Here is a 25,990-nt window from a genome sequence, read left to right as displayed (position 1 = left end):
CGGTGTCGGATCCATCTCTTGCAGGGAGTTTAGCAAGTCGGCCAAACGGCTCAACATACTCATGTCACCACCGACTGCGCTTGCCATTGCTGGTCGAGTTTGGGCGTCATAATCTGCACCGGCGTCTGTGTCTAGTTAATTATCCTACTGAATAATGTTAGTACATGTTGTCGTCACGTCAACAAGTATGTGACTTTCTGATTTTATTTCTCTTGTCCAGGATTTTAAATTATGTTGACGGAACAACTATGGTGAAATGTCGAAATTTATTTTGGAATTCGATCTATCAAAATGTTCTTGGTTTTGATTAATTTCAACTGAATTTGCATTTGGCTTGGAATTAGTGAATCTGATCTGAATTAGAGTTTACAAATATCTTGGCACCATACAAAATTACCGAAATCTGTAAAAAATTGTTGAAATTTTGAACCCGCTCATGTCTTTAGAATTAAGTGTTGTACAACACTAAACCCCTCTAAAGAAAGCTCTCCCGACCTCACGTTGCTCCCATAAGCGACATGAGGGGAACCTTAGCCGCCACTAGCCGTAGCCACCCCTCCTCTTCGCAACCTCTTGCCGCCGCTGGAGGATGCGTTCGGGTTAATCCCGTGCCACGGACAGTGGTGATGGGGAGAGCTCTCGCAATTTTCATGCCTGGTGATTCATGGGAGATGCAGCGAACGTCCCGGCATGGGAGCCGTCTCCCAGAGTTGTGGTGGCTCAGGCGGTGCGACGACGCAGAGCTACTCCTGCAGTAATGAGATGTGGAATTTCAGTGAGGCGCCTTGGCCCGGCGTCCCTATTGGCCCCAGTTTGGGGTCAGATCCTAGCGGTCGAGGTGCTGGTGACGCACCTCCTCTCTGGTTGCTCGGGATAGCGGTGATGTGAACGATGGCCCACTGCGGCGACCTCTATTATCGGCCTCGCGACATGGCACTTAGCAGTGTGCCGCTTGTGATCTGGCGGGTGCCGGCTAATGGGCCTGGTGTAGGCCTACTCTATTGCGGGGTGGATGGTGTTGGCATGCCAACCAACTGTAAAGGCTTTGGGGAGGCGACATGACCAGCGAAAGTTGGGCCTAGGCTGATGCAAGCAAAGCCTTCAGGCATCGTAACTTTGTTAAAGGTGTTGTCGTTGCGGTTCTTGCCTCCCTGCCGAATTGCAACATCGATGATATTTTCTTTGTGGTGATTTTCGGTGATTTGACTTGTATGTGTGTCCACTTCTCACCATGGTGATCCATACGCCGTCACCTACGAGGACGGCGACGGGGATTGGATGCTCGTCGGAGACGTCCCGTGGGAGTAAGTTGTGGATTCTTATTTTGTTCTGCGCGCATTCCCCTGTCATTGCATCGAATCGTTGACTGACAGCGCTGTCGGATCCATCTCTTGCAGGGAGTTTAGCAAGTCGGCCAAACGGCTCAAGATACTCATGTAACCGACTACGCCTGCCATTGCTAGTTGAGATTGGGCGTCATGATCTGCACCTGCGTCTGTGTCTAGTTGGTTAGCTTACTGAATAATGTTAGTATAATGTTTTTTTAGAGCAATGTTGTCGTCACGTCAACAAGTATGGGACTTTCTGAGTTTATTTCTCTTGTCCAGGATTTAAAATTATGTTAACGGAACACATTTGGTGAAATGTTGAAAATTATTACGGGATTTGATCTATCAAAATGTTCTTGAATTTGATTAATTTTCACTAGATTTGCATTTGGCTTGGAATTAGTGAATCTGATATGAAATTTAGAGTTTCCAAATATTTTGGCAGCATACAAAATTACCGAAATCTGTTAAAATTGTTGAAATTTTGAACCTGCTCATGTCTTTACAATTAAGTGTTTTACAACACTAAACCCCTCCGAAAAAGGCTCTACCTACCTCGCGTTGCTCCCACAAGCGACACGAGGGGAACCTTAGCCGCCACTAGCCGTAGCCACACCTCCTCTTCGCAACCTCTCGCTGCTGCTGGAGGATGCGTTTGGGCTAAGCCCATGCCATGGACAGTGGCGATGGAGAGAGATCTCGCAATTATTCTTGCTCGGTGATTCAAGGCAGATGGAGCTATCGTCCCGCTATCGGAGCCCTCCCCAAGAGTTGTGGTGGCTCTGGCTGTGCGAGGACGCGGAGCTACTCCTGCAGCAACGGTACGTGGGATTTCAGTGAGGAGCCTTGACCTGGCGTCCCTATTGCCCCCAGTTTGGGTCAGATCCTGGCGGTGAAGGTACTGGTGACGCGCCTCCGCTCTGGTTGCTCGGGATGACGGCAATGTGAACGATGTGGTGACCTCGATTACCAGCTCAAGACATGGCACTTAGCAACGTGTCACTTCTGATCTGGTGTGTGCTGGCTGATGGGCCTGGTGTAGGCCTACTCTATTGCGTGGTGGATGGTGTTGGTGGTAGTGTAGGCAGGCCAAGCAACTATATAGGCTCTGGGGAAGCTAGACGACCAGCGCAAGCTGGGTTCGGACGCGGCCTAGGCTGATGCAAGCGGAACCTGCGGGCACCGTAACATTGTTGAAGGTGTTGTCCTTGTGGTTCTTGTCTCCTTGCCGTATTGCAACGTCGACGATATTTTCTTCGTGGTGATTTTCGGTGATGTGACTTGTATGTGTGCTCATTCAGCTGTTGTGACGGTTTTGCCTGGTTTTCCCCTAATTAACCATGAGATACCACTTTTCTATGTACTCCTCTCGCTCTTGCCTTTTATGCATGCATCTGTTTTAGTTTTATTTCGTATCTTTTTCAGACATAAACCATTCTCCATCCGTTGTTTTTATAGATGTGTTATAGTTTTTAGTTACTAACCATGTACATACTCTCTCTATGTTATTACTCATTATGTAAACAATTTAGTGGGGAGATTCCCTTCGTAGAAAGGGGGGGCATTGATTTTTTCAAGAGAGAATTCCTTATTTAACACTGTGTCTAAATATTATGCCCTATTTAACATTGCTAAATTATTTCTTCTCTATCTAGCGACGAGTCTAAATTTTATGCCTTTTATGACACTTCTGTTCATTTTGAGCATAAATAATACCTGAAAATACTCTTTTGCCTTTGACAGCATTTTTTTGGACAGCACCCTCATGTGGTATGTTTGTGCGTGCGTGCTGCTGCCTTTTGTCTGTTTGCGTGCACACCTGTGTGCTACTGATGTTGTGCGTGTGTGTGCTGTTCCGTGTTTGTGTGCGCGTGCGTGCATGTGTGATGTTGCGTGTGTGTCGACCGCCTCCTATTCTTCATCTACTTCTACTTCCTGATCTCCATCTACTAATTACTCTGTCGCCCGTCGCCGCCGCTGCTAATCGTCATCAGTATAATCGATCCATATATTCTAGTACTACACCACGTTGCTCCTTGCATCCACTATATCTTTCTTTGGTTATACACGCCTACGTCTATAATCCATCCATCTAGTCTAGCTACTATTCCTTCCACACGTACACATACACCACTCCATCCATATATCTCCGTCTTTCTAATTCATCTTCTATTTTCTTAGCCACTAAATAATTCTTCCACATAAATCTGCTAGCTGTTTGCGTGAGTGAAAGATCAGGGCCACTGCATTAAATCGTCTCAAAGCTATTTGAGCTGTATCAGTGTGCGTTACTACCACACACACACACACACACACATCACATAAGGGGCAAAGGGGTCTTTTCCAGTGTCATTTAGGCTCAAAATAGACGAAAGTGTTATAAAAGGCATAAAATTTAGACTCGTTGTTATATAGTGGAGTAATCCATTTTGGGGTGTGGGAAAGTATTCTAATGATCCACCACGGGCAACTGGGCAGGTAAGTGATCATGCGTGACCGTGATCTAGTCCTGATCTAGTCGCCTCATGGGCCATAGGCTAATACTCCCTTTGTAAACTAATATAGGGAAAATTTTATTTTTGCCACTCTAGATTTTGCCAATTTTCCTTATGCTATTCTAGATATTGACATTTCACTTTTGCCACTCTTGGTTTTTGAAAATTATCACAATTTCCATTTCCGTGGCAAAAGCAAATTTTTAAGAATGGCAATTGTGATAATTGTCAAAAGTTAAGAGTGGCAAAAATGAAATAAAATTATCTTGCTTTTCCCACATAATGGCAATTATGATAATTGTTAAAAACTAAGAGTGGCAAAAATGAAATGTTAAAATCTACAATGACATAAAGAAAATAGGCAAAATCTAGAGTGGCAAAAACAAAAAATTTCACTAATATAAGAGCGTTTAGGTAATAAAGTAGTGATCTAAACGCTTTTATATTAGTTTACGGAGGGAGTAGACATGTTCCCAAAATGATATGATATGACGAACGAAGTGGCTCCATTTGGTCAAGCGGTGTGGTGACGGGCGAGGGCGACCCTATAAATCTGTTCACCGGAGGGGTGGCTCATCATTCAGCACTCCTGTAAAGCGCCACCACACTCGCTTTGCAGAAATACTGTCGTCACACAGTTAGCTCACGATTAGCTAAGTACTGCTCGAGTAGTACGATGCCAGGAGATGGGCCAGTTTTCGGAGGTTGGGAGGCGTTTGCAGGTGGAGGCAGAGGGTTCGTATGTAGGGTAGGCAGGGGAGGGAACGGCGGTGCGGCTGGGCGAGCGATCGGAGGTGGGGGAGGGAATGGTGTTGGAGCCAGGGGAGCGGCAGCCGTGGGTGCCGGCATAGGAGGACAGTTCCAGTTCCAAGTAGGAGGGAACGGTGGCGGAGGCGGAGCTAGGGCAGCGGCAGTCGGAGGAGCATTTGTAGGCGCAGCCGTACGAGAGTTCCCGGTGGGCGGCTACGGCGGCGGAGGAGCGTTTGTAGGCGCAGCCAGACGACAGTTCCCGGTGGACGTGGACGGTGGCGGAGCCAGGGCAGCGGCAGGCGGAGGAGCGTTTGTAGGTGCGGGCGGACGTTAGTTCCCGGCGGGAGGAAATGGTGGTGGAGGCAGGGGAGCTGCAGCCGTGAGAGCGTTCACAGGTGCCGTCGGAGGACCGATCCCAGCGGGGTTGCCGTACGGTGGTGGCGTGCAAGGAGCTGCAGCCGTGGGAGAGTTTGGAGGGGCTAGGGGAGGAGGGTTCAGAAGGAACGACGATGATATTCTGGCCGATGGTCTACCGTGGCATTATGCGAGGCGTGGAGATTTGTGGGGAGCTCTGCTGGTGGAGTCCAACACTCAGGCGACGACTGGGACTGGCAGCAGGCCAACCTCTACTACGACGAACTCACAATCTTTTTCTGCAGCTCAGGCGGCGAATTCACAATCACAAACAAGGTTTTGCTCATCATATGACTTACTCCCAACAATGCGATCTGCAGCCTCTCTCCTTCCTGTGACGATTTCCATCTCACTCTCTTGTCTTGCTATTTTACACTTGGCTTTATCTGACGTCCCCCGCGTCCCTCTCTGAGGCGACTCGGGGGAACCCTAGCTCCCTCCGCCGCCGGCCCTCCTCCACCCTCCCTCCCCCCTCGCCGCCGCCGAGGGACACAGCCGGGCAAAGCCCAGGCAGTGCCGGCGGTGGCGGGGCCTCTTCCTGGCGCGTCTCTCTCTCTCCCCTGGCGGCGGCGCGAGTTCTTCCGGCGGCGGCTTGGCGGCATGGCGCGGCGGAGCTCCGGCGATGACTCGATCCTACGGCGGGGTGGAGGGTAGGGTACCGTCCAGTGGTGCTGCCTTTGTGGCGGCTGCGGCTTGGGGCCCTTGACCCCGATCCGATTTGGATCTGGTGGTTCTTGGGCCTGGGCCATGGCGGCTGGCGAGGCGTGGTGTTCGTTGGGGCTTGTCGGCCTCTAGGCACCATGGGGGTGCCGACGGCGACGCGTGCCCGGCGTGGTGACACTGGTGGACGTGGTGGTCATCTTCTTCCAGAGATGGCCGGCCAGAGGCTTGGTGATCGGATCTCGAGATCCATCATCTAGTCCCAGCTGCGAGTAGGGGAGACATGGTAGCCGGTGAAAACCGAGCCGACGGTAGGCGATGGCGGCGTTCTCGCCGTTACCTTGATGGAGGCATCGTCGTCTAACTACTGTCGATCCACTCGTGCTACTCCGGGGGAAACCCTAGGATCTGGTGTCCCAGATCTGATGATGGCGGCACTGCGGTGTCGTTTCTCTCTTGGGAGCATCGTTTGTGGAGCAGCGCTGGAAGTTAGAGGCAGGAGGTGGAGCGGCTTCGTCTTGCACGGAGCTTCGGTGGAGATGTCAAGTCATGCCTGACCGACAGGTGCTACGCTTTGTCACGCCTCGTCGGCAGGTGCTACGCACGACAAATCTTTCAAGGACTTCAAGCTGTGTCGGCTGGTGGTACTTGGCAGCATGGCGCTGAGGTGTATCAGTGGCGACCGCGACGTGCTCAGCTGTTTGTGAAGGAGGTGCCGTTGGGCGCCGTGGTGGCGTCGACGATAGCCAGACCGAGCAAGGTTGATGTATCAGTACAGTTCTGAAGATGGAGCGGTGGCAGTTGGCGGCGGCGGCCTCGGAGAGCATGCCGGACCAGTGTGTGCCCCAGACCCGGCAAGTGGCTAGGTTGGGGTCTCAGGTCTTAGATGTTAGGCTTGGCTGCGAAGTCTGTTTGGTATTAGGCCCAGGCTATCTGCGCCCCTTCATCAACTGGATAGGTGTAGCGACAGTTTATTGCTTAGACGGCGGCTTTAGTTTTACTGTTGTATGACTTTGTAAGGTCTTGTGAGAATAATTAATAAAGTGGCCGTATGCATCGCCCAGATGCAGAGGCCGAGGGTCATCCTTCTTTTCAAAAAAAAAAATCTGACTGTGTTATCTATGCGTTGACAGTGTGAATTATGACAGCATGTACCCCTATCGGCAGCTGGGATCCCAAACTTCACAATGGCGTCAACAGGCACAGCAGCACCCCAACCCTCCTCAGCAGCAGCAGCAGACACCATGGCGTCAACAACGGTCTGATTATGCTCTGGCTTCTCTCCTATTTTCTTTCAGAATGCTCTGCTGCAGGTTACTTTTCTTGAGCGTTGTCTAACATTGTATGCATGAAATGTTTTTACAGTGACAACAATGTCGTGAACCGGGAGGTAGATGCTGCGCGTGGCGGACGATAAGGACCAAGACAGGAAAAGCAAACATGGCGCGAAGAGACTAAACAATTTGGGTTAAGTTATATTATTGTATGCATGTATCTGTGTGTATTTTTTTATGCAACATTATGTTAATAAAAGTACTTTTTATCTTTACCTAATATTAAAGAACGGATGCTTTCATAGTTCTCCATACGTCTATTACTCTTTGTTCACACATCAGGAACTGGGCCCATATCCATAAAAAAAACTGGCTCCGTACGTAGGAAGCGGAGATTAGGGCCCATATCCATAAAAAAAAAGAACTGGCTCCGTACGTACGTAGGAATCGGAGATTAGGATTTGAGATCGGTATGGGCCAGTCCCTCTCAGCTTCCTAAGTTGTGAACGATAAATTTTAGAAAAAAGAGTGGAAAACAAAAGACCAGATGCAAAGCCCCTTGTGCCCACTTATTAATCTTCCTTCTCTCGCCCGCTCCGATGTAGACTCGAACTCCATCGCGACTCCTCGTGGCACGATCATACCTAGACTACAACCGAGGCAAGCAAGACCCCCAAACCAAAGGCAGAGAACGACGGAGCGCCGACGGTTTCATTGGTCGGCTCGACTGCCATCACGAGTCCCCATGAGTCGATACTACCTCGACTGCAACCGAGGCGAGCACGGCCCCAAACCTGCTCGAGGGATCGACGGAACGCCATGGCCGACTGCTGCATCATCCTCGAGGGAGGAGCTGACCCGCTTCAACACCGCTGCCCCAGTCCCCTGTGTTTATCGGTGTGATCCTAGGCCCTCAACTGGACTAGCCACCGCCTCATGCTCTGCCGCCATGGTGAGATTTCAGCGTCGTGAGTGAAGTTTGTACCCTATCCAGTTGCGCAGGTGCCAGGTGGCCCTGATCTGTCCTAGCTCCGGCAGCAGGTTATCCCAGTCGCCCTCGTACCTTTGGTAGTAACCTGTAGCAGCGAGCGCCAGGTGCTCGTGGCACCAGCCCAGCGGCAGCGTGGGCAACACAATGGATCATCCTAGATGAGTCGATTGCTGACGCCTTCATGTGATTTTGATTGCTAGGTTTCTCTAGGATAATCACTATCACAAGAAAAATAATGCTATCCACCTATCTGAGAGGAGTCACGTATATGCCTCCTAGATGTTTGTTGTTCTGCCTCAAAGAAGAGGCTTTATCTCCAAGTTCTATTTTTCTGTTCAATATTAGTTTCTGATTTTCTAATTTCGTTTTGTCGTTTATGCTTTAGCACAACCTCTATCGGTCCATGATGGCTATGGAGTAAACGCCAATTACCTTGAACAGTCTTGGCGGAAGACATGAACGTTCGTGTCTTCGCTATGATGCGACTCTTGGAGCACTGCAAGGGCGGGCGATGGCGGAGCGCCGGTGGAATCTCCTGCGTGGACGGATTAGGAGGAAGGGAACATCAGTTCGAGGGCTACACCTTCAGGATTTGAGCCGCACCAGTTCGAGGGCTTCGGAGGCTTGCTGTTGTTGTTGTCCCCTTTGCCGCTGTGTGCATATATGATTCTGGCCCAGGGAGGAGGACTCTCTGGCTCTGGCCCTTCTGTCGTTGATCTAGTTAGCACCTCCAATGCTATTGCAGCTAATCTCTGCTAAAGAAGTTTGGACCTGATGCAGTTCATTGACGAACACAAATAGGCCTGTAGACTGGCTTCCAATCTCCATTGATTTGCATTCATGCACATGACAGGTATTCTATACAAGTAACTATTAGTATATTAATGGAGCATCAATTGTTTTAAACAATTATAAGCTACTAACTCATCGATTCTAGCTAGATGCGTCGGTAATGCTTTCATTTTTTTATGTAAATAAGCAGTACTTCATAGATCACGGATCCCCTATTAATAGTCTATTGCAACAGTTACATTATTGAAGGAGGGATCCACGGTCTGTACTCCCTCGTATGGTGTCCACATCATCGTACTTTTGATGAGCTAAACTTTTCAGGAATCTGATGTTGAGGAGTCTGATGGTCAGGTGTTAATGTGTTATTGTGACAGTTTAGTGCGGCTGCTCCCCTGACTTGCTTCCTAGCTCCCACTCCACTTACCTGTCAGCTGGGCGTGTTGCTTTGATCGTTTGATCTCGAAAAGATGACACACTAGGGCGTACAAGGAAAATTTCAGGTTAGTTCGTACATGATTGAATCCTCTCCGTGCAAAAAGGGGCCAATAGCTCCTGTGCGACACATTTAAGGTGAATTGGCAAGAGTGCGACGTTGTTCGAGCGAATGGCTGTGGTGCGATAATTTTGAGCAGGTAAATAGCCCACACACGACATGGCTGTTAAACTCAACTGATGCCCTCGTTAGCTGTTGGGGGCTGGACCCACCACTTATCCACGTAAGCGCGGGACCCACCACTTGTCTATTCGCGGGACCCACCTCCTCGCAGTTAGAAGAGACGAGCGCCCGTGCCCATCCGCCCGCCGCCGCCCATTCATCCCCTTTCCCCAATCTTTCTCTTCTCCAGCGACCTAGCGCAAATGTCTACCTCCTCCGCCACGCACTCAAAATGGCGACAGTATGGACCAGTGCTGCTCACAAGGTGCCCTTACTACCCACGCCCAGACCCTCTTAAACGGTTGGTCACTAAGAGGGATGACAATTGCAATCTTGGGCGGGAATTTGTGAAATGCTTGAGCAAACCAATGGCAGGAAGGGATGACAAGGTTAGATCTCAGTTCTTAGCCCGTTTTTTCGCTGTCTTTTGCTCTGATTTCTCCATATTTTGTTTTTTCTCCTCGAATTTGGGATTTAGGGTTCATGTTGTTCTTTTCAGATCTTGAAGAAATGTTACCATTTCGAGTGGATTGATGAATATGTTGATAGGATTCAGTTTGAGGGCTACGTTGATTCGAGCGTGGCCGCAACCTGGGAGCTCAATTTGGGCGGGGTGCCGCCGATTGCTGTGGAGAATACGGGGAGCTTGGGTGGAGGGGCGGGCAGAGTCGTGCCGATGGCGATGTATGCGCGCAATGCTGAACTGCATGCGGAGTCCGAACTGACCGAGGAACTGAAGAAGATCAAGAAACATCTAATGCAGATGATCGATTTGCAGAAGCAAGCAAATATCATGGCAGGGGGATTCTATTGTTGTATCATTGCTCTGTTTTTGTTTTATTTGTTGTTCATCCGTCATTAGAATGGGCATTTAGGCCTGTCAGGGTAGAGGATGTGATCTGTGCGCCATGCCAAGTTATGTATCTGAATTGAAGCAGCAATTTGGAACATAAATTATTCAGTGTTCATGCTCTATTTCCTCTGTTTTTGTTCTTCAGTTAACAGAGTACACACCCAAATTCAGTTTCTAGTAAAAAACAAAATTGGGCTGCCGAATTGATGTTGGGCCGTGACCAGCCCACCCGCGTAGGGGCACCAGCCCACCTCTAACTTCGGCAAATAAAATGGGGCCCAATAAAATGTTACTTGTTTTTATTTTGGCCTTTTTCTTGCACTAAATTTTGTGATGGATCATTTTTTGATGCACTAAAACTAAATGTTAATTGTTTTTATGCATGTCTACGGTTCCATGAACTAAATGAGTTGCATGCTTGCATGAAGTGCCGGAAGTAAATTAGTTTGCATTTCCTAGTTGCACCCATGTCCATAGTGGGTTTGCATGGGGCTCCTAGTTGCATGTCCATGGTTTGGCCAATATTTTGAAGATGGTGTGTGTGTGGTGATTGGGGTGTAGAAATCCGGGCCCGTAGCAACCCATAGCAATACACGAATAATAAGCAAAAACAACCCATAACAATCCACAAATAATAGCACGAAACACACAATATATATAGTAGCATAACGATTATATAGAAGCATAACGATTGCAACCCATAGTTCCACGATAGCCTTACAACTCCATGATAGCCTTACAACTGAAAGTACTAATAAAACTTAATAATAGTAGCATAATGATTACAACTTAAAAAAATTAATACGATAGATCTATAGCAAGCTAGATAGATAGGGGGGCACCAAACGCGGGTTCTTCGGGTTCTTCTTCTCCTCCTCCTCCGGGGCCACCTCGCTCCTCCGGGCGCCGCCCTTCACTCCTCCCCGTTGTTGATGGGGTACGGGAGCGTGTGCATAACGCCGTTGTTGGGGAAGATGCCGTTGAAGTCGGTGAAGATATTGTAGGTTGTGAAAGCTATGAACTCACAACCAACCCAATACGCTCACCCGAGGAGATGGAAAGCATCGAAAGGGTTAGTGAACGTGGCGAGGAGCCCAACCACAACGCCGTTGTGGTTGACCTCCTCAAGATGGTACATCCGAGGAGAGCCGCGGGGGAGGTGGCGGAAGCCGGCCGCAAGGAAGAACTCCGTTAACTCCCTTGCGCCCCTCCACCTCGAGATCGCCCAAACCCTAAGGGTTCTCTCTACATACACTCCGGCCGGGTAGAGCCTTTCCGGCACGGTTGGGGGGAAGCGGTAGGTGGGGCCGTTGTACTGCATGGTGGCGGGGTGGCTCGAGGGCTCGATCGGGTTTGATGGAGAAGAAGGAAGAAGGAGGGCAGAGGAGGCAGAGGATGGGGTGTGGATGAGGAGGGAGAGGAAGACGATAGTGCCCGGCTTAAATAGCCCAAGTGCGACGTGGTTTCACCCCGTAGAATTAATGGGCGGGCGGCGTTTGGTGGCGCCCCATGAAAGTGTGTACACGAGCGTGGGGAACGGGCTGCGATCCTTCTGTGCCACCGGTCGCGGGTCAAGGGGGACGGGCTCACGCACGCGTCTGTGCCGTCGTGGGTCAAGGGGACACGCCTGCCTCGGGTTCTCTGCGTGTGCCGCCCGTGCATTCATGCCATAGCCCATTAATTTGCACATCTTGCTAGGGCCTGGCTAGAGGGCAACGTTCGGTCGATGGGAGACGTGACAATAATGGACGCGTTCATTTTCCCATCTTGTAACGGGAAGCACGCCGTTTGAACTGCATCGATACCCACATCGATACCCCATGCCAGTATTGCGTCCTCAAAGAGGAGCACGCCATGTACAGCACGCCATGCAGCGTTGGCTTTTTGGTTGTCTTCATCGGGCTGCTGCATTGTGGCCGGGTGCATGCTTTGATGCGACGATGCATCGGTTCTAATGGTAGGCATGCGATAGCTTACTGCGTCGATAGGGGTGGCGGAGCAGGGCTACGTCGAGGGCATGCATGCAACGCACGGGCGCAGTTCTGCGGGTGGGCATGCATGCTGCGGGTAGGCACGGGCACGCATGCAACGATGGAAAGGGCAGCGTAGGCTTGGTCCATGCACCGCGTCAACTCTTGCCGTTGGATTCAAATGAACGGTCCTAATGCCCCAACGAGAGAGGCTGATCCAAACCCCACCGATTCAACCAATCAGCGCGTCTCATGCGGATCGATGCACACTGATTCAACCAATCAGCGCGTCTCATGCGGATCGATGCACACTGTAGCTAACCCTAGCGCCTGATCTCAACCGTCCACGCACAATGATCGACGACCCGGTAGTGTGCGGGGTTTTGAGGGGTTTTGAGAGGAGTTTTGAGGGGTTTTGACTGATTAAGGTGTAGCATAACGAATTCAAAAAAAATCAAAAAATATAAAACTTGCGCACATAGTCTTATTATGTCGTATAGTAACGAGAAAAAAATATAAATATGGTTTACATACATTTTTACGAAAAATCCTTCACAAAATTGTCATTCCTCGAACAATGTAGTATGGAGTTCAAAGGAGAGAGTAGTGGGCACCCGAGAGTAGGTGGGGTTTTGAAAATGAAAAGTGTGAAAACCTCACCAAAACTTCATTTTGGATTGACTAAGAAAGATCTTAACTTACTTTTCTCATTTTCATGTTCTAAACTTGTTTCATATATAATTTTCTATTAAATCTTGTTTTTTCAAAAAAATAATAATAGAAAATTAATTCAATAAATGGTGAGATTTTAGATTTACACTATATAGGTAGAATAGATGTGTAGAAAAATTATTTGGCTGGTTTAGACAAGGTGCCAAAAAAACTTGCTTAAATATGAGGTCGTTTACCCTATCTTTGGAGGTCATTTGAGACACACTTTTCATGACTATGAGTTCAACTTACCAAAAGGGCTCGAAATGATTAACAAGCAAACATATTTCAGTTGAGGTACTTTAGATAGCATTAAAACATCAATACCCCATCCCTAATTCAAATTTCAGCCCAAATTTGAATTTAAATTTGAATTTTATTTGGCTGGTTTAGAAATACGGGGATACATAGTGACTACCAGTACGCACCAAGTTATAAATATTATTACATGCCCCAAATTTTCAAACTGTTCTCTGTTCTACCTCTTCCTACCACGTCGCGTGCCCTTCTTCGCCTTAGCACTTCTTGTTTTTGGTTCTACTACACACACAAGTTCACTGATCATCTTGGTTTTCTTCACTGGTCTTTTCAACACCTCGCCAACACCCTCGTGATCAGTGTCTTCAGTCTCAATGTTGACAGCAGTTTCAATTTCTTCGGTGTGTACCTCAACATGGGTTTCTTCAGTCTGAACCTCGACACGCTTAGGTTCAGTTTCAACCTCGAGAGCAGTTTCTTCAGTCTGAATTATGACTGCGGCAGGATTTTCTTCAGTTTGCTCAGGCTCGGGCACACTTCTCTTCTTTCTACCGCCATTGACTCTTGCTTTTTTTTTGGCCAACACTGTTCAACAACAAGGGGCTGACTTGCTCGCTTCCTCCTGGCCATTGGGAAAATGTTATAGATATAGTAATTGGAAAAAAGCACCAAATCAAAACACAGACAAATAAACAAGAACATACTTTGGCTTATCAGGAGTGTAACGGCATTTGACAGATCCCACTCTGTGCCCAAGTTTCTGGTACAACTTGCATCTGTTTTTGTTACCTTTTTGGGCCCTTTTTGGCATTCCATCTTTCTTTCCCTTCTTACTACTCCCATCTTTCTCAAACCATGCCTTGAATCTACTCTGTTTAGGACTGCCAGCCTTTCTTTTCGTCAAGGGAGGACACATGGAAAATTCAATGTCCACTTCAGGCCACTGAGACTGATCTGTAAGTGCTGGAATTGGAGTAGCATATGCAGCTCTGAATCTTGGTACCGAATAATATTCATGCAAATATGGGTGCATGTTTATCTTCGGTTGGGATGCTAAGAAGAGAATGGCATGCTCACATGGTTTACCAGTGTGTTGCCACTCGAGGCAAGTGCAATCATGCAATTCAGTGTTAACAACATGTCTCCTTCCAGTTTTGTTATCTCTAACTTCAGCACCCCAAGGTGAAGATTTTTCAACAAACAAATGTGAAAGACATCTGCTCCTATTGACCACCTGTTGTACCACCTATCCTTCTTCTCAATTCCCACAACCGCATGAGCACGATCCTGATTTGGTCAACCATGTCATGCACAGGCAAATCTGTTAACTCCTTCACCTTGTTGTTGAAACTCTCTGCCAAATTGTTGTTGATGTGGTCACACTTGATGGCAGTGTTGAATGCTGACCTGTACCATAACAAAGAATGGTAGGTGTTCAGCCATGGACCAAACTCATCACATGCTGCCATTATCTTATCAAGATGATATTTGTGTGTCTGTCTAGTGTATGATCTTGCTGCTGGCCACATGCGCCCAAATTCTTCTCCTCTAATTTTTTTGATCAAATTCATCCACAAATGACCGAAGCACTCCCTCTGCTCAGCATGTGGGAAAACATTTTTCACTGAATTTTCAAGCCCCTTACATGCATCTATGTGTATAGCCAAAGGTGACACTGGCCCTAGGCATCTTTTCAACTGGATCATGAACCATGTCCATGAAGCCTTTGTTTCTGACTGAAACAAGCCAACAGCAATAGGAAACATCCAGTTGTGTCCATCTAGAGCATTGCATGCTGCCAACTGACCATTCCACTTCCCTGTCAAAAATGATGAGTCTATGCTCAAATATGGACGGCACCATGCTTTGAACCCATCGATGCAAGGCTTCAAAGCCATAAAAAACTTGGAGAACTTGACTTCACCTTCGGCTGATACCTCTGTATCTATCTCCACAACACTGCCAGGTGACCTCTTTTCCACCTCTGCTTTGAAGTTGTAAAGCATCCTAAATGTATTTGCCCAATCACCATATAAATTTTTCATTGCCCTTTGTTTTGCCTTCCACACTGTGGTATATTTCAGTTTAATGGGGTACATCTTTTCCAAGTCTACTTTGAGTTTCTTGGCAGTAGTGTTTGGTGTTTTGGCTAAAATTGGGGTGATCTTTTCTGCAACCCAAAGTTGTGATGTCATGGTTGATACTCTCTATGAACTTGTAATACAAGTATGTTGATTGGGGATTTGGTTAACCCTGACAGTACTTCCATCAGGTTGCAGTCTAGCAGATATGTACCACTTGCAAGGCTTCACACTACCATCAAATCCTCTGCACCTCGCATAAAACTTCTTTCTATCAGTCCAAACAGTCTTGGCATCAAACTCATGTTTCACTGCATAAGTCTTGAAACACATTCTAAACTCCTTCATGCTTGGGAACAACTTGCCTACTTCAATGACAGGGTTTTCTTTGTCATACACATGCACCAGCTCATCATCATGTGCATCATCTACTTCATCTGCAGCTTGTTCCATCAACTATCCATCTACTTCATCAGCATTAGCAGGCAAACTAGATTCGCCCCTCTCCTGCATGCTTATCTCTTTCATCGACTGGAATGCCAAAAAGTTTGGCCATCTCAATGTCAGGCATTGGTGCAATGACCAAATCAGTAGGCTCATCTAATTCAACTACATTCCAATCAACAGTTGCTGCAGTTTCAGTTTCAGTTCCAGTCACCTGTCCCTCTTCGGCTATTACTGTAAGTTCAGTACACATGGGAATCAATGGCCTCTGTGTAGCCCAATCATCATCTACCATCTGCGCAGCCAATTGTGATGGCACATATCCAACCTTCGAAAAAATGTTCAGATCAACGAGCTCAGCAAAAAAAATTAGCCCGTTTGTTTGTCCAGCCGTTTTTCCGATCGATTTCTTCAACAATCTATTCACCATATTCTATTCTCACATACTCTCCTTTCCAATCATCAAACCGCAACAGTGATACTTCTTGCTCTGGACCCCAAACAATATTCTCCCCAATATTTTCCACCCATTTCTTCACTGCCGTCTCTCCCATGTTCTGTAGAACTTGTGGATCAATCTCTGTAAACTCAACCTCCCATTTAACAATTGTGTCTCTCTCAATGTTCTGTATGCTACCATCAACTAATTTTGCCTTTGATGGAAAGAAATTGACTGTCAATTCGAAGGTCCGAGCGGCAGCATCCCCTCTGTCAGTGGCGGACAGTGTGAGCCCGTGAGTAAGAGCAGACGAGGCCACCCCCTAATTGCATGCAAAATTGGATCGGAGAGAGGCGCATTACCTATTCGAAGTTGAATCTGGCGGCTCCATCTCAGTATGCCCATGGGCTCCCCTCACAACCTATCGATTCCGCAAGCGAAAACAGAGGAAACGAGCTGAGATCTACGGGCCCGAGAGAGGAACGGGAGGGCGACTAGGGTTTGAATTCACTCACCATTTTCTGAGGACGAAGGCTCCGCCGCCGCCACCGAGAATGCAAGATCCGCCGCCACCGGAGAAGAAGGGGGGCAGAGTGGCGGGCCCGGCACGGTCGGGCGGCAGGGCACGGTCAGCTGTTTTGAGGAACAATTAAGTTGGACCCACATGTCCTAACCACATTTAACACCCCATGTGGCCCTGGGCTATTTACACGCTCAAATGTGTCGCACCACAGCCATTCGCTCGAACAACGTCGCACTCTTGCCAATTCACCTCAAAAACGTCGCACAGGAGCTATTGGCCCGTGCAAAAACCGGACGATACACAGTTTGTAGGAAAATCAGTGAGGCGCTGAATGACAAAAAGTGCATAAAACTTGGCTACTGTTTAGGGGCATAAGCATGATCATGTCAAAAATGAATACAATCCGAATGTTATTATGGTCTTACAGATAAAACATTCATGTTAGTAATTTCTCTTGTCTGCGGGACTTGATTGCTCTTCATTAGTACTTGTTAGAGCTATGGATGTTGAACTCGCTAGATTCCTTTTTATTATGTCTGCAGGGAAGTGTTGACTACTTGGAGGCTATACACATGTTGGAAAGTGTTGACTACTTGGAGGTAGTTGCTTAATGCGTACAGAACTGCTCAGACCACTGTTCATTTATCACTCTTTAGTTAATTGAATCATTGAATTTACTTTGTGGATGTACATTAAATAGTCTAACTGAAATTCCGATGCAAACACGTTGGCTAAATGAATAAAATAAAATTGATTGGCCTCTATTCTACTGCAATGTTAAGGTTAAAGGGAATTTAAATCATTCATACAAATGTACTTAGGTTAGGTATTTTCTAAAGTTCATTGTAAATGGTGTGTATGCTTTCCAATGTTGATATAAGGAAGATGTAGTCCTGATATTAACAATTCATTCTGGTGCGAGCTTTAAACAGAGGACATGTAAAAATGCAAATTACGCGTGTCTTTAGGATAATTGAATTAATGGCATAATCTAATATCTATGAAAATATGTAGTTGTGCAGATGCACTAGGTGTGGGGAATAGCTCACGGATGGTGGCCTTCACGTCCTTGAACATTCACTTGTGATGTTGCGGTTCAATAACAGGCATCTCATGTGGGAGCTAATTTTGTTGCCTTGAGATCGAACATTCACTTGTGATGTTGCGGTTCAATAACAGGCATCTCATGTGGGAGCTAATCTTGTTGCCTTGAGATTGACCACGTTTGGGCGCATTATGATCAGATAGAAACCGCAACACCATTGGGGAGGACGAGAAGGAGGACGTTATGACACCTATGAGGCACTCTCTATTGAAATAGAGGGTGTTAGTGTGTGTCATTTTTTGTTCTCCATTGAAATAGAGGGTGTTGATGTGCGTGGTTTTTTTTCTTCCGTTGCAACGCATGGGCATGTTTGCTAGTCAGAAATATATATACACCCAGTGGTGACAAATATTTCCTTGTTGTCTTGGCGGTGTACGTGGAGAACGTTTAATCTGTACACTTAGTTCAGCTTTTAATTTGTCCGTACACTACCACCTGTAATGGTTTTATCAACTAGTAAATGAAAAGAAATGAGGGCACCTCCAAAACCCTCAGAGCTTCGATATACGTTTGAAATGTAGCGTAATACTCTTTCCCAGGGACCGGCTATTGGCATGCACTCGCGAGTTGCCTGCCACTATCCCAGCAGCTGGAGCGACAGGGAAGCTTGAACCCCGCGCTCCCGCCCCCGCTCTCCTAGGGTTCCTCTGCCGCCGCCGCCGCTAGCCCTCTCCCCCGTCCCCCTACTCCTCCCTCCCCCTCCTTCCTCCCCCGTAGCGCTCCCGTCGCCCATGAGGCGGCGGAGCGCCTCCACCACGCTGCCTCGTCCCGAACCCTCTCCTCGTCCCTCCCCTTCGCCGCCGCCGGCAGAGGCCGCCGGCGTAGCCCGAATGGTGCCGGCGGCGGCGGACATCCCTTCCCCGCTCGCTAGGAGGTGGAGTCGGGGCTCCCTCCTCCCGGCGGCGGTGCTGCTCGGCGGACGGCGGTGTGGCTCGGCGGCGGAGTCTGCGGGCCTCGAGCGCCCTTGATGCGACGGCGTGGCCGTTGGCTGTGGGGCTGCGTGGCATGCGGCTGGCCGGTGGTGCCCGCTCGGCCCAAATCTGGGCCCTTTCGGGCCCATCTGGGCTGGGGCGGGCCGGTGGTTCAGGGCTCGGCGTCGTGGCTCCCTGGTGGTGGTGGCGAGACGGCTGTGGCTGCAGGTGGTGATGGCTCCGGCGGCCGGCGTGCTGCAGCGTGGCTGCAGGGATTGTCCGGATCCGTTGGGGTCCGGCCGGGCCTGTGGAGGCCTGGTAAGTCCCTGTCGCTACGTCCGGTCGGCTCCGCGGCGCGGTGGAGGTTGTCCCCTCCTGTCGGCTGTGTTGTGGTCACCCCCGAGCCTGGTGTCCCCCCGTCCTTCCTCCAGGCCGCGTGTTGGTGGCCTCAGTGAGACGGTGAAGTTGTTGCGGTATCCGTGGTGGCACAGGCTGGTGGGCGGCATGTTAGGCGGTGCACTCTCGATTTTCTATGTTGGTGTTGGTTTCGAGGCGGGAGAAATCCCTGACGTCTCGTCCGCCACCGGCGTGGCTGCGCCCGTGGGCGTTGCCGGACCTTCTTGAGGGGCGTCGGTGATACCCCTTCCCATCTACCAACCGCGTACCGGGGGAAACCCTAGGACTTGTCCGGGCAGCAGCATCGTCGCCGTCGCATTCCTTCCTGAAGGTGTTGCTTGGTACGCGAGACTTCGGAGTGCTAGGCGTGCGGTGGTACTTCTCCGGAGGGTGCGGCAGATATCGGCCATCTTCGCTTAGTTGAGCTGCCGGCGTTGGCATTTGTTTCTTTTTCTTTTTCTTTCTCTCGTTTTTTCTTTTGGGCTTGTTTGTGTTGCGGCCCCAGCGAGCTGGTTGTATTGGTTGGTTGTCGCTTTATAATATAAAGCGGGGGAAACCCTTTTTCTTAATGTGGTGCCCGGACCATTTTTATCAACTTTTGTAATCTAATGGAGACACCCTATCGGTCTGCGGAGTGGTCCGGACATCTTTTTTCCCACAAACCAGAACCTACTTGAGGAGCTTTAAGAGTTTTCATACATCCACTTGACCAAGGAAAAGCCCCCACGTGGTCCTTCTCTCTTTTCTCTCTCTCCTCTCGCTACTCCCAACCGCACACTACACCCACATATCCACCACATGCATGGTCCTCCCTCTTCTCTCTCCTCTCAACCGGACAAAGGATCTTTTGTGATTAAGGGTTGGATGGCTCCCTCCCGCATTATGTTCACGGATCACGTCCGGATTAAAAAAAAGGACATTTGTGGTGTCCGTTTAGGAACTAGCGTTGGAGATGCCCTAAGGAATCATGTGTGTCCTTGCTTTGCTGTTCTTTGATCTCTGCAAAAGGGAACAAGAGTCTGGGTTGCACCTTTTTGGTAAGTGTCGCTTCACCCTATACCTTTGGAATTTGGTCAATGAGTGCCTCAATCTAGAAAACCTTGACACTTCGACATGGCACCTCGAGGATTTTATGAAGGAATGGTGGGTAAACCAGTCAAGCAGGAGCACACTCAATAGAAAAGCCATGGCCTCCCTCACAATTCTCACCATCTTGAAATACTACAGTGATATAACTTTGATCTCCTCTTTCTTCAAATGAACCCAGGCAATCTATCCAACACATTAGCAGACGGATATTTTATGTGCATGCATGCAAACAAACTCCACAATAATTGGTTTATGTAGAGGAACAACGATGACCCACAATGCATACGGGCAACTCAGCTTCCTATACACTTGAACACATCATCAGAATAATGGGTTTATTTAGCGGCGATGTTTCTTGCCAGACTTCCATGAATGATATTTCGTGATGAAATTTTTCAAGGATGCAAAACAGTTGTCCAAGTTTACCACAAAAAAATTCAGAATTCTTTGAATTTGTTTACTAGTTTTTTATATTACTGTTTATCAACAATCATTTGAGCTCGGGAGCAGATACTCCACGTCTAACTCTTTCTTTCTTCTTCCTTGAGCTTTCTACCACTTATATATGTTCCTCCTTCCATAAAATTGACTTATTCAAATTGCAAATTCAGTCAACTTACATGTAGTTATTGAGTAAAACAAGAGATCACATGTGTTCATGCCAAGGTTTAAAATTTCCTCAAAACACCCCTAAATTTCCTGTGGCCGAATTTTTTGTCTTTCATTCAAAAAATTCGTTTGGTTTGAGTTCCTATGGAAAAAAGAATATGGATCATTTTCAATAAACATCGGTTTCAGTAGCGTAGCGGTAGGACAATTTTCTTCCGATAATTAGGTTGAGAGTTTGAATCATGTTGCACAAGCATTATGTTAAATTTTTGCACCAAAAATACTTTTTTGGCAAAAAATATGTACTAGCAGAGATTCAAACGGACTAACGATCAGGTTGCATATGCAGTTCAGTTAACTTTGTGCTACATTTTCTTTTATCTAGATGTCTAAAATTAAAATTATTCGAATTTAAACAAGCTGGTAGTGGCTTGGTGTAGACTAGATTAGTGAGTGCGAGTGCGTGTGCATGGCACGTTTAGTCATGTATGCGAGTGTACTTCCGGTGAATATTTCTAATAGACTAGCAAGATGCCCGTGCGTTGCACGGAACATCAAGATGCATTTATATGAGTAGTTTATCGTGTGAGAGATAAGGATGAACGAGGGAAGGCCTTATCTATAAATGCGGAGAGGGGTGCGGGTATCTTTTTGCAAAATTACCATAATTTCCTACCTATCTGTCAGATATAGATCAGACGACCTATATTGCAGGATGACAGACACACCGTCATCATCAACCCTGTTTTTTTATAAAAGTAGAGACCCGAGTGTTGACATAGCGCCGTGTGTGCGGCCGGGGCACCAATGTGTGTTGCTAGTCTTGATGCCCGCATGGAGTTTGTGTGTATCAGCAACATGCAGTGCCCTAGCGCTGCGCAGACCAAACCTGCTGAAAAGAAGCAGGAGCAATCGTCGGGGCTTGCGTCCTCCCTCCTAAAATATACTCGCAAGTCGCAAGTACACCATAGCACATTCGGGGAAGGACGAGGAAGAAAGGAAGCTGCCCCGATGGCCTGGTCCGGCCACCGAGTAAGAGCATCTCCAGCCGTCGGCACCCCCAGGAGGCATAAAAAACGTCCTCTGGGGACGAGCCGGTGATACAATCGGCGCTGGGGCGGTTGGGCATCCAGCCGTCGTCCCAGGTCGCCTCCAGGCGTTGAAACTGGCCCAGTTTTCGGCCCACTCTCGGCGAATAAAGGCTCCTTATGGGCGAGAATCGGCCCATATTCGGCGTGGTTCGTCGTGGCTCGGCATTCAATTATCAACATAAATATTTTTTTATCAACATAATTCATCACAGAAAATTAAATAGTTCAACAAAATAGTGCAACAACAAAGAGTTCAATACAAATTATATAGTTCAACAAATAAAAATTCATCACACGTCGAGCTAGGCGTCGCCCTTGATCCTCCATAGGTGCTCCACCAGATCTTGCTGCAGTTGATGATGCACCTATGGGTTTCGGATCTCCTGACGCATACTGAGGTAGGCAGTCCAGGTTGCCGGTAGCTGGTGATCAACTTCGGCCAGAGGACCCTGCCTGTAGTATGGTTCAGTGTCAAACACTGGCTCTTCCTGCTCGCTCTCGATGATCATGTTGTGCAAGATGACACAGCAAGTCATGATCTCCCACATTTGATCTTTCGACCAGGTCTGAGCAGGGTACCAGACAGCAGCAAATCGAGATTGGAGCACACCAAAAGCCCGCTCGACATCCTTCCTGCAAGCCTGCTGCACCTTGGCAAAGTGGGACTTCTTGCCTCCTAGCATAACATTTGAGATAGTCTTCACAAATGTAGACCAGCTCGGATAGATGCCATCAGCTAGGTAGTACCCCTTGTTGTAGTGCCGCCCATTGACCTCGAAGTTCACCGGAGGAGAATGACCTTCAACAAGCTTGGCAAAGACAGGGGAACACTGCAGCACGTTGATATCATTGTGAGTTCCTGGCATACCAAAGAAGCAGTGCCAAATCCAGAGGTCCTGTGTGGCCACCGCCTCAAGTACCACACCGCAACCGCCTTTGACGCCTTTGTACATCCCCTGCCAAGCAAATGGGCAGTTCTTTCATTTTCAATGCATGCAGTCGATTCTTCCAAGCATCCCAGAAAATCCTCTTGCTGCATTCTGTGCTAGGATCCGAGCAGTGTCTTCCGCATTGGGTGTTCGCAAGTATTGTGGTCCAAACACTGCCACCACTGCCCGACAGAACTTGTAGAAATACTCAATGGTGGTGGACTCGACCATGCGCCCATAGTCGTCGAGTGAATCCTCATCGCTGTCGTGCACTTCTGGATCGAGGTGAATCCAAGTTTGCCGGTGCAATCCATCTTGCACTTGAAGTAGCTGTCAAATTCCCGGATGGAATTCACAATCCTGAGAAAGAGCTTTCGGCTCATCCGATAACGGCGCCGAAATGTTTTGTCGCCGTGAAGTGAAGCATCGGCGAAGTAGTCGGAGTAGAGCATGCAGTAGCCTTCAAGACGATGCCGGTTCTTTGCTTTCATCCGCCCCGGCGCCGAGCCACCTCGCCGCGGTTTTTCATTGCTCGCCAGCAGCTGGGCGAGGGTGGCGAGCACCATAAGATGTTCATCTTCCAGGACGTCGGCCTCGGCTTCCTCCTCCAGCAGTGCGGCGAGCGCTTCCTCGTCGTCCGAGTCCATCGCCGAGGCAGGCAAATCGTCGAACACCTTGCGCCCGGTGGGCTCGTACCCGCCGCTAAACTGCCCCTCCGCTGCCGGAAACGGCGGGAAAAACGCCCAGCTGCTGGTGGAGGGGCTGCCTCGGCGAACCTCTGCTCTTTTTTCGGCGGGGATTGGCTATCTAGCGGTGGCGGGCGGTGGGCGGCGCCGGGATACAGCTGGTGGCGGCCGAGCGCGTGGGGGGTGGGAGGCGAGTCGAGGAAGAAAAACTTGACTTTTCGCCTGACGGTGTGGAGCACCCATGTTTTTCCCTTGCGCCGGAGCCCCCTAGCGCCCCCAGTCTGCGATCGCCGGTCCAAAAACGGGCCGAACTGGCGAATTTCGACGTCCTGAGGGCGCGACTGGAACGTTCTTTCGGCGCCAGCGCCGAAAAAGTGGCTTGGGGGACCTGTTGGGGACGCGGTTGGAGATGCTCTAAGCTAATGGTACGCAGGAGCGGTTGACTCGCCGAGCTGTGAGTCGCGTCGTGGGTGGGCGTGGCTGCCGCGCGCGGCGAGGAAGCAAGCATTGACAATGGAGCTCCGGCGGGTCAAGTCGCCGCAAGTAATTCACACAGCGCGTTCTGGGCTGACCTGGCCTCGGGCCAAACCGCCAGAGTGCTCTAGTTGGTTAGCTTCGGCTGATAGTAAGTATTCTAATCGATCAATGCAGCAGGTGGGCAGGCAAGCAATCATCCATGTACGCCGTGCTCCAGGTCATGCATCATCTCGTAGCCAACCACCCGAAGCATAGAATATATAGAATATGACGAACGAACCGAGCGGCTCCGCCCGGTCAAGCGGCCGGGCCACGGGCGACAGCCTATAAATCCGTCCAGTGTCCACCGGCAGCCGAGTGCCATCACACACACTCAGCTTGCGCAAGCACCATCATCGCACCCACGGTTTTAGTTAGCTCTCGGCCTTATCTACGCAGGCTACGATGGGAAAAGGGTCCGGTGATGGGTCGGCCGCCTCGGGTTGGGGACAACGGTTGAAACGTGCAGTGGGCATGGAAACGCCCGGCGGGGAAGCGGATCATCTACCCGACGACAGGTCTGTTCATGATCCCACAACTCTCTGTGATGCGATCCTCTTCCCTCCTTCATTTGAGGATCGATCTGCATCTTCCTTTACTTGGTATTAGTTTTCTCTAATTGGATTATCCATCTATCTTGTCAAGTTGCTACGATAGGGTAGGGTGGGATGGCGTCAGGATACCACGGTATGCTCATGCTCTGGCTTCTCTATTTTTCTCGACAATATGCAATGCAGCTTCCTTTTCTTGAGCCTTCTCTAACTTTCTTCTATCCTATTCCTATCACGCAGCATCAAATGGGAAAAAGACCGCGGTGACTTCGCTGAGGTTGTCGCTTTGGCGCGTGTGGCACCGAAGATGGTACAGGAGGCTACGGCGAAAATGGTACGGAAGGCTAAGGCGAAAATGGAAGAAGTGGCTAAAAATAGACGGAGTTAAGTTATACCTACTTTACTTGGGCTTAACAAAAAGTGATACCTACTAGGCCATGTGGGCCAAATGTTTCCCGGTTTCCCACTTCCTGCGTGGAGTGCATCCCGTCCGTGGACTAAGACTAGCCACAATGGGTAGTAACATAGGTATGTTACTAGTCTATGTTACTGCCTCTATAGTGGGGAGTAACATATGTGTGGTAACATGCAACACTTCATTTATTAGGCTATAGACACATCTTGCCTTGATATGTGTGATGTTACTCATACTACTAGTAACTAGCTATGTTACCATTCTTCTCTCCTTCTTTATTTATTGCTTGCCACATCATTCATTTTATCTAGATATGTATGATATTACTACCTATGTTACTTCCACTGTGGGCAGTCTAAGAAAAGGAGAAAAACGTTATAAAAAAAGAGAAAAACAAGAACCGTAGGGAAATTTTCTACTGCAGCTACCTTTTAATTCATCCGTAGACTAATCCAGCTACGGTGTAATCTTTTTATACCAAAGAAATGGGAAGGAATAAAGAAGAGTAATGCTACGTTGCTCTTCGCCTTGTTCTCTGCGTTTCCTTCTGAACAGTAGGGCATGTTTGGTTGGAGTCGACCGATGCGACACTTTTTCTTGGCCAAATATGTGGCAACGGGCAAGCCACAACTTTTGTTGCGAGTAAATTGTCGCCATATGATAAGAAACCTTGCGTATGGCATGTGGGGTGTGAGCGAACCAACCTGTGACTTGTGATTGGATAGTTAAGAGGACAGTGATATCTTCAGCGCATCAGGATTTAAGTTCTAGTGCTCGTGTTATTCTGAATTTATTTTAGAATTTTTTGCGATGCATGTTCAGTGGAAGGAGACGTTACCGTCGACTACGAGGCGTTTGTGGTGATTTCGTCAATCTCAAGATGATATGCCGGCTCAATCTCTTAAGGATGCTCGTAAGGGTAGGATGTTCGTATGTGTGTTCATAAAGGTGAGTGTACGTACCTATATATAATCGCATGTGTCTCAAAAAATATAACATATGAGATGGGATGCTAAAAAATTATGACATGCCACAAAATGAGGCAATGAAACAA

General features: G+C 48.5%; 1 long non-coding RNA gene across 1 annotated transcript; it reads left to right on the top strand.

The window, feature by feature from the left end:
• The first annotated feature begins 24,299 nt into the window (after positions 1-24,299).
• Positions 24,300-25,323, top strand: LOC123494671 (uncharacterized). Its single transcript, XR_006666045.2, has 3 exons — positions 24,300-24,488; positions 24,616-24,657; positions 24,762-25,323. It is a non-coding gene; the product is annotated as an uncharacterized lncRNA (long non-coding RNA).
• The last annotated feature ends 667 nt before the right edge of the window (positions 25,324-25,990 follow it).

This window comes from Aegilops tauschii, chromosome 7 (assembly GCF_002575655.3).
Source record: "Aegilops tauschii subsp. strangulata cultivar AL8/78 chromosome 7, Aet v6.0, whole genome shotgun sequence".
In the NCBI taxonomy this organism is placed as follows: Eukaryota; Viridiplantae; Streptophyta; class Magnoliopsida; order Poales; family Poaceae; genus Aegilops; species Aegilops tauschii.
The sequence above is the reverse complement of the archived record's forward strand: the minus strand, read 5'-3'. Positions and strand labels throughout refer to the sequence as shown.